This window comes from Rhopalosiphum maidis, chromosome 1 (assembly GCF_003676215.2).
Source record: "Rhopalosiphum maidis isolate BTI-1 chromosome 1, ASM367621v3, whole genome shotgun sequence".
Taxonomy (NCBI): Eukaryota; Metazoa; Arthropoda; class Insecta; order Hemiptera; family Aphididae; genus Rhopalosiphum; species Rhopalosiphum maidis.
This window is the reverse complement of record NC_040877.1, coordinates 74,070,649-74,080,734: the sequence shown is the minus strand read 5'-3', so window position 1 is coordinate 74,080,734 and position 10,086 is coordinate 74,070,649. Positions and strand designations below refer to the sequence as shown.

At 29.1% G+C, this 10,086-nt stretch overlaps 1 long non-coding RNA gene across 1 annotated transcript in view; it reads right to left on the bottom strand.

Annotated features, from left to right (window-relative positions):
- Positions 1-9,069: 9,069 nt before the first annotated feature.
- LOC113550291 overlaps positions 9,070-10,086 on the bottom strand; it is a 38,931-nt gene continuing 37,914 nt past the window's right edge. Inside the window, exon 3 of the long non-coding RNA XR_003405010.1 lies at positions 9,070-9,235. This is a non-coding gene — a long non-coding RNA (uncharacterized LOC113550291). The remainder of the gene's footprint in view (positions 9,236-10,086) is intronic.

Below are 10,086 nucleotides of genomic sequence, written 5' to 3'. Positions count from 1 at the left end.
ATAATATTCTACTTTGGAATATAAAATTAAAAATGTATGTTTCGTTCAAAAGAGTAATGGCTTAAAAATTATAACAATAAATAATAATAAATGATAAAAATACAATTGTATTTAGTAACAACAACTAAATTATCTAAAAGAAATATTTTCAAAAATTATAGTATTCATCTTCTTGCGTTAAAACTCGATTTTTAAATTAACGGTTAAATAGATCACTTCATATATAGTGCACGGGTATAATAAACATAGTTGATAGACGATGATGTAATATAATAATATTATAAGCTGTATATGATGCAATAAATAAAGCTTAAAACCGGTTGATGTGAAATGACGACGATACAGAGCGTGAAAAAATACCGCATAAATTTCCGTAAAATGTTTTGGGCGAAAAACACCATTATAAGCACATACATAAACCCTTCAAATGTCCGTAAATTTTAAGCTCACCGCATCACGCATAAAAATAATAACTGTAATAAAAATACTCGACATTTTCTTCTCGCTTTCCATCGCTACCGCCACCTTGTTCGCGTGGCTTTTTTTATTTTTGTTTTTTTATTAATACGCTCTGGAGAGGTTTTTCCTTCGTCCTTTTTTTTCCGTATACGCCACAGTGAACTCTGTCGCGCGCGTACGCACACACCTACATACACCCTGATTATACGTATGCTTATACATATATACACGGCCGTTGTGTGGTGATAGTACTGGGAATTTCATCTCCACCGGCCATCCAGAGCGACGTGTGTGTGTGTGCGCGCGCGTGAAGGGATGACGCAAACATCTCTGAAATGCAACTCAATTTCACGTTTCGCTACCCATGTAACGGCGGGCCCCGAAATCCCGAGCCAACCTTTATATCTGTGTATTATATATATATAATATGTATAGCGTCCACACTCCAACCCACCACTCTTTACACGATCGTCGTCGTAGTCGTCGGTCGTTTGACGAATATGTGTGTGTGTGTGTGTGTGTGTGTGTGTGTGTGTGTGGGTGTGTGTCGTGTATTCATGGTGCACTGTGCATGCAGGATAAGACTTAAAAGAAAAAATCAAAAAAAGGAGAGGAAAAAAAAAAGAATGAACCATATAATGAATCGCCGTCGTATATAATACTCTCACTACATTTATTATATTGCACGAGTAAAAGAAATCACAGAATGAAAGAAATAAAGTCTCTAAAACCAGAAACAGTAATATTATTATGTTACACAACCAAAGTATATTATAGAATATATTTTTATGTGCTTATGTATGTATAAATACGTTGATGAGTATATGGGAATAAATCACACAACCGAAAACCATCTGTATATATTATGATATAGTAAATATGGTAAACATTCATTTTTTCGAAAAGTATTAACGTTTTTAGAAATATTATTCACATACTTTTAAGTCATCTAAAGCATATATTATTGATTTTATATTCTTATAAGGAGAAATTTTTTATAGTTTTATCTTATGCGTAATCTATAAGTTTATTTAATGATTAAATGAGTCAAATGGCAAACCAGAATATTATGAAAAATGTTGTTTTGCTACTCCATTTATCCAAACTTGTCCAAAAATTAATTTCTATAGTCATAATTTGATTCTTAGAAAAATATTCTGCTTGAATATTAAATTAAAAATGTATGCTATTGTTCAAAAACTTTAGATAAAACTTAAAAATAACGACAATAAAAATAGAAAACACATGATAATTATTTTATTATTTTTATTATTAAAATGTTAACTTGTGATATACCTATAGACAGTATCTTTGCATTTATTTCTGTGCCTATAGATAAATCTAGATTTTATATTTATTCGAAACGCGGAAATTCATTGTCGAAAACTAATTTTTTTAGTAAATAAAATAACAGTTATATGGTATTATCATAACATTGATAACAACGTTTTAGAACGGCAAATCATTTATATAGTTAGTTTCCAGAACATTGAGCATGTATTTTTTTGTTTAAACGCACCCAAAACTTTTGTTTTGTGCATTATAAATTTACACGTATTATCCAAAAAAAAAAAAAATAATATTTTTTGAAACAAAAGAAACATATATAAATAAATACTGAAGGAAGATATTATTGTACAACAAAGGCAGCAACGCGGATGCGTCCTGCAATGCGCGTATATTTCCGATATCTGATTGTTCGTGAGAGACGACTCAGTCCGAAACTGTAAAAATAAAAATCTCACTCAACAAAGGGTGATGTGTATAAGTGATAAGATATTATATACGGCCGAACAAAAATATTGTTTTTGTTTGTTTTAATCCAAAAGTCATTGTAAATCGTAAAAACAGTGTTATAAGAATATATTATTACGTTATAATATATACGTAATATAATGCAGGTACAAGAATAAAAACGAATAAAAGAACAACTGCAGCGAGAGGAAATGATTATTATTTTTTGTCGTCAACTTATAATTATATTTTATAATCTGCATAATATCGAGATTTATTAGTATTCCCGAGAGCGACAAAAGTTAATGAAAACAGAATTCAATTGGTAGGAAAAGGGATAAGAATAATCTTACACCAACGGATAAAATATATATGTATATAGTAAAAATATAATTATTATACTGCGGCGTAATAGTCGCTCGACGACATGATGTTCGATTTTCCAAAAACAAAAGACAACTAAGCGGCGAAAGAAAATTCAAATGTTAACGATAGTATTTTACCTCTATACGTATCGTATGATACACTTGCGTTGATATTAATGAACGGAAATTGACGCCGAAAACACATATTGTCTTGCTTATGTAAATATAGTGGAAAACAAAATATTAAAATGATATTAATATGCTAAATGGTAATACGTGCTATACAGCTATGATAATTGCATCAATGTTGAATTGTGATTAACGAGATACACAAATGCATTAATATAAAATAATATATTTTATACTCATTTTACAAATAATATTTTGGTAATCGTATTATGATAGCGTTCGAAAACAATATACTGCACATCAAGTATTTTCATCTCATTTGTATCTTTTAATAATATGTACATATTTTATCCAACTTCTTATTTTTAAAACGCCTATAGTAAATAAACACATTTTTATTTAATAAAAACCATTTTATTCTCAAAAATACATATGTTTTTACCATTTAAGTAATTTTCTTATATGTACACAAACTTATATATTTCAAACAATTAATGTCATTATATTTTTATTGTAAATTTTTAATTTGATGGTATTTTTGAAAGTATTAATGATCAAAATATAAATTTAAACAAGTAGAGTTTTTCGTCAAACATAAAATATAATAATAATTATTATTCAATAAAATAAAGAGTATTTTAGTTAAGTACATTGACTATTTTGAATTTCTAGTTTTAAAATAATCGTAGTTTTCGAAATGTACTCTAAACCCATTGTAATGAAATATTATTATTATTAATTTAAGTTAAATGAATTTTAAATCACGAGTTCAAATTAAAAACTATAAATATTAGATTTAAAAAAAATATATTTTGTTAAATATTTTACAACAAAAAATATGGTTTTAATTTAAATAATATATATTTTTATTACCACAGATATTCCTAAAATTGCATGCAAACTCTAAGTGTAAGAAAATTAAGAACCTTAGATATATTTAAAAATTATAAAAATCAAAATTTGAATAAATTAATTGTCTAAGCAAAAAAGTAGAAAGCGTTTTGGCGAATCACCTCGTTTCTATCTACATATTATTATCATCGTATTTTATATAAATCCATAGCCACATTAAATTATTTGAACTGAAATTGAAAATTAACTTAATTTATTAATTTCAACCTCAATATTTTAAACTATTAAAACGTATTAAAATAATTAGTAAATGAAGAAGTGCCTATTTATATTATATACGAGGCGAGGTTGGATAGTTATAGTTATATTCTTAATATAATTACTGCATGATACGGTTAAAATTGTATTTAACCGTTCACAAATTCACGTAAGCATAATATTTGTAAAGGCAATATATAAACCATCATACGCCACTAAAATATAATAATAACATAACTATTATCGTCCCATATTTACTAGACGCGAGTGAAATGTTATATTATATCATGTGTGATAATCAACAACTGGAAATCGAAAGTTTTTGATTGAAAATCGTTTTTAGAAGATGAAAAAAAAAACACTTTATTCGTTTCGGTGTTCCCATAATATAATAATGTTACATACTCGAGAAAGTAAAATTAACCAACGCCGTAATGCTGTATAACATGATAATGTTATTATAAATTATAATATAGTATTGTAATATTATAGTGATATATTCCGTGATCGAATGGTCCACCGCCGCGCCAACCATAAAATGAATAATGTATAGTTTTGTGACGTTCGGATGTGCTACCTATATGAATTATTATACATTGAATATAATCGAATGACGCGGAAAACGTGGTGAGCTTGTGGTTGGATGAATATAATGTTATTATAAGCTATGCGAATAACCACGACACAGGCGTCGTGTATAGCGCAAAACGACGAAATGTCGAAATGAGAGTGTGCAACAATAATACTGTAAACATTATTATATGTATATGCGCACCGATCGAAATTCATTTCTCTCCGCTAAGCGCGTATATATACATGATAATATATATATATACACACAATATCGCATTGTGTCCTCAGGGTCTTAAATATTATATAAATATATATATATATAAAAAAAACTTCGACAGCGACGTGGATTTGATTGACAACAACAACACCACTGCGAGCGAAGCGACAACCCTTAAATGCCCACCGGGCAACTCCAGAGGGGAAAAAGACAAGTTATCTATAGAAAAGTTGTCTACAAAATTGTATTATATATTCAAAGCGCCCCCGCTGTGATGTTTCTACATACATATAGTACCTATGCATACGGTAGTACTTCTATATATACATATATATGATATATATGTATATTCTACTATATAGCTAAATAACCCGATTCGATTGGAAAAAATTAACAAACATAAAATACCGGTGTATCTTGGTCTTAGTGTACTACCAACTCGACATCCAGCATAACCTCGATATTTGTGAACTGATTTGAGTGCCAGGGTATAGATTTAAACGTGGTGCAAATTTTTCTGATACTTTCGTTTTAATCAGTAAATTATTAATATTTTATAATCTATAATTTATACAAAAATTACACATAGCCTTTGTTGTACATTTGAATAACGAACAATTATTTAAATATTGTTTTCTTTCTATTGAAAAATAATCACATTACAATGCACGGCGAATCTGCTAGTCTACATTTTTTTTTTTTAGTTTAACTTCTGCATTCAACAGCAACCTTTTATATTAACAACAAAACTATTCGGTTTTAGAGGCCAAAACAAAATTCATATGTGAGACACCAACTTAGGGATTGAAAAATGAACCAAAGAACAATACCCCAGTCTCTATAGGTGTAATTGTGTAGACGATTTGGTGAAAATCGATTCCACAGGAACCCGGAATATCAGATATTATAGTAATTTAACGTACATTTGACCAGCCCCCCCCCCCCCAATGGAAAATTTAAAAAAAAATATGCAAATATTTAGCACGTATAATTCGCACGAATTCGCAAGCCTATTTTCGGAATTCACACGACATCCCTTCCCTCAAAAATAAAATAATTCACGGGGGCCAGCAGCACGTCTCACCATTCCTCCTCATCATAGACAAAATTAACATTTTTCAAATTTTTTTTTTGACGAAACTATTTTTCAAAACTTTTGACGCAACTTCCCCCAATTTAAATCCACCGATTTTTTATGTTATTAATATGTTTGTACCTGTAACCGACCTATTGACCTAAAACAATAAAGCTTTTTTTCACTTTGCTCGAAGTATAGACTATACGCATATGTATATACGTATTACGCGATATTATGTATATAATCGCATGCGTTACGCCGAGCTTGTTTTCGTGTCACCGGCAGCCCGTCCCCAAAATAACCATATCCGGAGCAGCATAACGACAAACGACGGCGACACGTACTATTATTATTATTATTATTATTATATTCTTCCACCAACGTCGTTGCTACCTTCTACCACCGTACATAATAGTAGTTGCACTCACGGACCACACACGCATTATATAATACGCGTCAATCCGTCGTGATGTATACACACACACACACACACACACACACACACGCATCCGAAGACGAATATTATGTATTTCACTGCGTATACGCACTCGTATTATACTATTACAGTCGCTGCGGTGACTGACTGCTGACCCAGATTGACACTGCCGTAGTGATATAGCGATCCTATCGTTTTTGGTGATCTATATAGTATATATATGTGTGTGTGTGTGTGTGTGTGTGTAGAGGTAGGTACGCGTAGTGCATCGCGGAGAGCCTTATACCATCGTGTGTTATGAGAGAGCACACCGGTCCAGCGGACAACAATTATAATCGGACACAAAAGGACGCGAAAAAAGGTCGGTCCGAACATAATATTTTCTCGTCACAATAGCATAATAATACGCGTAGGCATACATTATATAATGTACCTGATGCATACCTACCTACTTTGATTTATATACATATATATGTGTAACGGCTCGGCTCGGTGCTTCCATGTAACGCTGTACGGTTTCCCCTTCCCCGCCACCACCGCCCGCCGTGGACGTTAAACAATTGCGTGCGTTTGACTTTGATGTGACGTTTCTACGAAAAAAACAACCCCATCGAGCGTGAACGAATCGACGGTTTTTCGTTATATTCCGATGAATATATTATTATTATTATTATTATTTCGTCCCTTTTCCCGCTTGGCACGCCGTCCGCCACTCGTCACTCACGCACTATATTATATATTTGTATGCTGGACGAAATAAATATCGTATTAGTACATATGTTTCCAATATAAATACAGAGTGATTCATTAAGCATACGCACACCCTTTTTTTTAAATATTTAACAATGCAATTATTGAAATTCAGATTTTTGTGAGTTTTAAAATATACCCACTTATAAAGTGGGTAATTATAAAGAACATATTTTCGATTATTGGGATTTTCTTAAATTTACTTAAATACCACTTTTTTACTTGGTGTATAAATTATTCAGTGGATGTACCTCATTCAAATTTCGAACATCGAATAAGTAGTTTTTCACTTTTAAAATGCTTGTATACTAAAGATAATATTGCCCTTAGTTATATTATATCGTTGTAATTTTAAATTACTGCATTTATTAAAGAATAAAAAAAATTGCTTGGTGAATCACCCTGTATGTACATTGATTACGTTATGGAATTCATTTTACTTGCTGCATAGGTTTATGTATGCGTAATTACATATTCTGCAACTAGGTATAAAGCACAAAAGGCAGAAGCCCGTCATACCAAAATATAACATGTGCACATTTGCAGGTCGTAATGATATATTGTGTATTACGAAGTAAATATAGTGTATATATCATGTACCAACGAAAAAATAGATCAAAAGTAAATACATCAGATTATTATTGAATAATAAATAATAATATATTATTTGTGGTTGGCATATTGAGAATTTTCAGAAAGTTGTTTTTTTTCTGTCTATTGTAAGATAAATTTCCTACTGTACTATGTTTGAACGCTTGGATTATTCAAAAACTAATTCAATTTTGAAACTTTAATTTCATATGCTTTTACATTTTTATTTATTTTCATTTTTTATTCAATTTCATTGTATTCTTAACAAATGTCTATCTATTGGTATTTTTTTTATACAGATATTAAGATTTTTTTTACACAAGATAAAAATATATTATATATTATTATGAATATACATATTATAGGTATTTGTGTATTTATAATTTATATACATTCACCTAAATAAATCAAATTACTTTCTTTTTGTTCACTAAATATGAAAAAAAAATTACATAATATGTCTTTTATTTTCAAAAAAAGTTCAATATAAACTCTTTGTAAGTATTTTAAAAATTAAAAAAAAATGTCAAATGCATATATAAGTGCATTTATCAGAGTTTCGAGTGAATTTTAAACTGAATTACTCATATTTAGTTAACGTATGCGATTTATTATGAGAACAAAATATGTTATGCATATACGTCTTTTATAATCTTTATAACTACAAATAAAATAATAAACCATTTTATTTACCACGTATCTGAAGATACTATTAAACTTGTTTATCCTATTATAGTTCCAAATATCCCTTTTCGTAATATTTTTTAATTTTTTCTTAATTTTCTCTGAATAAAGAAAACATGTTTTGATCGCTTCCCGGAAAAATAACCATTCCTATAATTGATTGATAATTGTGCTGTAGTAAAATAGTACTTGCATGTATCGGGCCCACTTAAGATTTATTCTGGTGCTCGTTGTTCGTTATAAAAACATTATTCTTCAATATACCCAATGTTATACGTGGGTCTAGAAATAATATATTATTGTAAAAATTATACACGCCGATACGACAACATTTAAGCTGCTGTCGACACGTGCAGTAATTCAAATTCTGTGGCGCAGCGGTGCAGGTTGTTTGAAATTTCATAAGTCACAGAAATTTTATGGTTACAAACGGTTTAAAATAATATAAGACGCAGTAGGTATGTGTAAGCGTCGTTCATTCCATTAATATTTGTTTCATATTTCAATCGGCGTTGTATGTATTGGCTGGGTAATTTTTATGAGAAAATTACTTGTAGTTCACTTTAAACGTGGTTTTTGAACTATTCTGTTTACATGATTACATATTATATCATATCAATATTATAATATATAATTTTTTTTTTATTTAATGTTTTATTGTTATAACATACAATTAAATTGATCAAAAAACTAATTAAATACAATAATAAAACCCATTTCAATAACAATAAGTTTTTAAGCTCGATTGTTGGTGGTAAAGAGTTACATAGTATTTATAAGTCAAACAATTTTAGATTAAATAATTGATAAATATCAAGCTACAATAATAATAATATTATTATTATTGAAAATTAAAAAAAAAAATAAGTTTGCATATTGTTTGAACTCTAAGGTGACTTCTAAAGCCAATTCTCAATATTGGTACATTAAAATTTGTCTTTTCATATATTGTTTTTAAATATAAATATTATGTATTATATCGCACGTTTGTGCTGTGAACAAACTCCCCGAAATTAGTGTCGGTTGTTTTCCGGACCTATGTGGCTGTATGCCGGAGTTAAAATGCCGGGGGTAGATTATTACGTCACGGTTGGCGAATTTCAGTGTACCTGTAAAAGAAAAAACAATATCATTTCTAATGACTATAAAATGTGCGTATAAACTATAAGGGTGTTATTTTGGGGTAGTTTTTTTTTTATAGATTATACGTATATAGTTATCAGGTACCCATAATGGTTTTAAAGGTATGTAATTTACTTATTTTTACATTGTATTTTAAAAAATATCTATTCATAATATTCTGCAGATAATCTATATTAAATTATCTATAGATTAAAAAAGAGCGTCAATTAGATTTAAATATATTATATAAATATTCATAATCATTTAGATTTTTTTCTTTATAGTATAATATATCATGCATAGTACCTATGTCATATATTTCTTTCGTTTCCGTGATATTAACGATCATATCTACATTATATTTATTTCATTTATATTATTATTTCCGGAATTATTAATAAACGTAGATAATAATAACAAACCTAACTATATAATTATATAATCTTACCTAATAACCATTTTTAAGTCTTCTATTTTTTCTTACATTGTTTATAATTATAAAAGATAATAAAATTAGATTTTCAAAGGAGATATCTAGTTTGGTTCTCATTCGATAAATAGAAATTTATATCATTGCAGGATATGGGAAAAAATTCATGATTTGAAGATAATAATACACTCTTTAAAAATTCGAAAATTTAGAATTTGAATAAATTTATTATTTGTTGCAAAAATGGGAGTAAGTATTCTTGGCGTGGATCATCGTATACATAGACTAACATACACATCCATGCATATATGCATATAATATACTGTACGTATAGCAAAAACAATTTATAATTACTAGATAATAATATTAAGTAAGCAGCGTCCGCCGAATAAAATATTCAGATAAGGC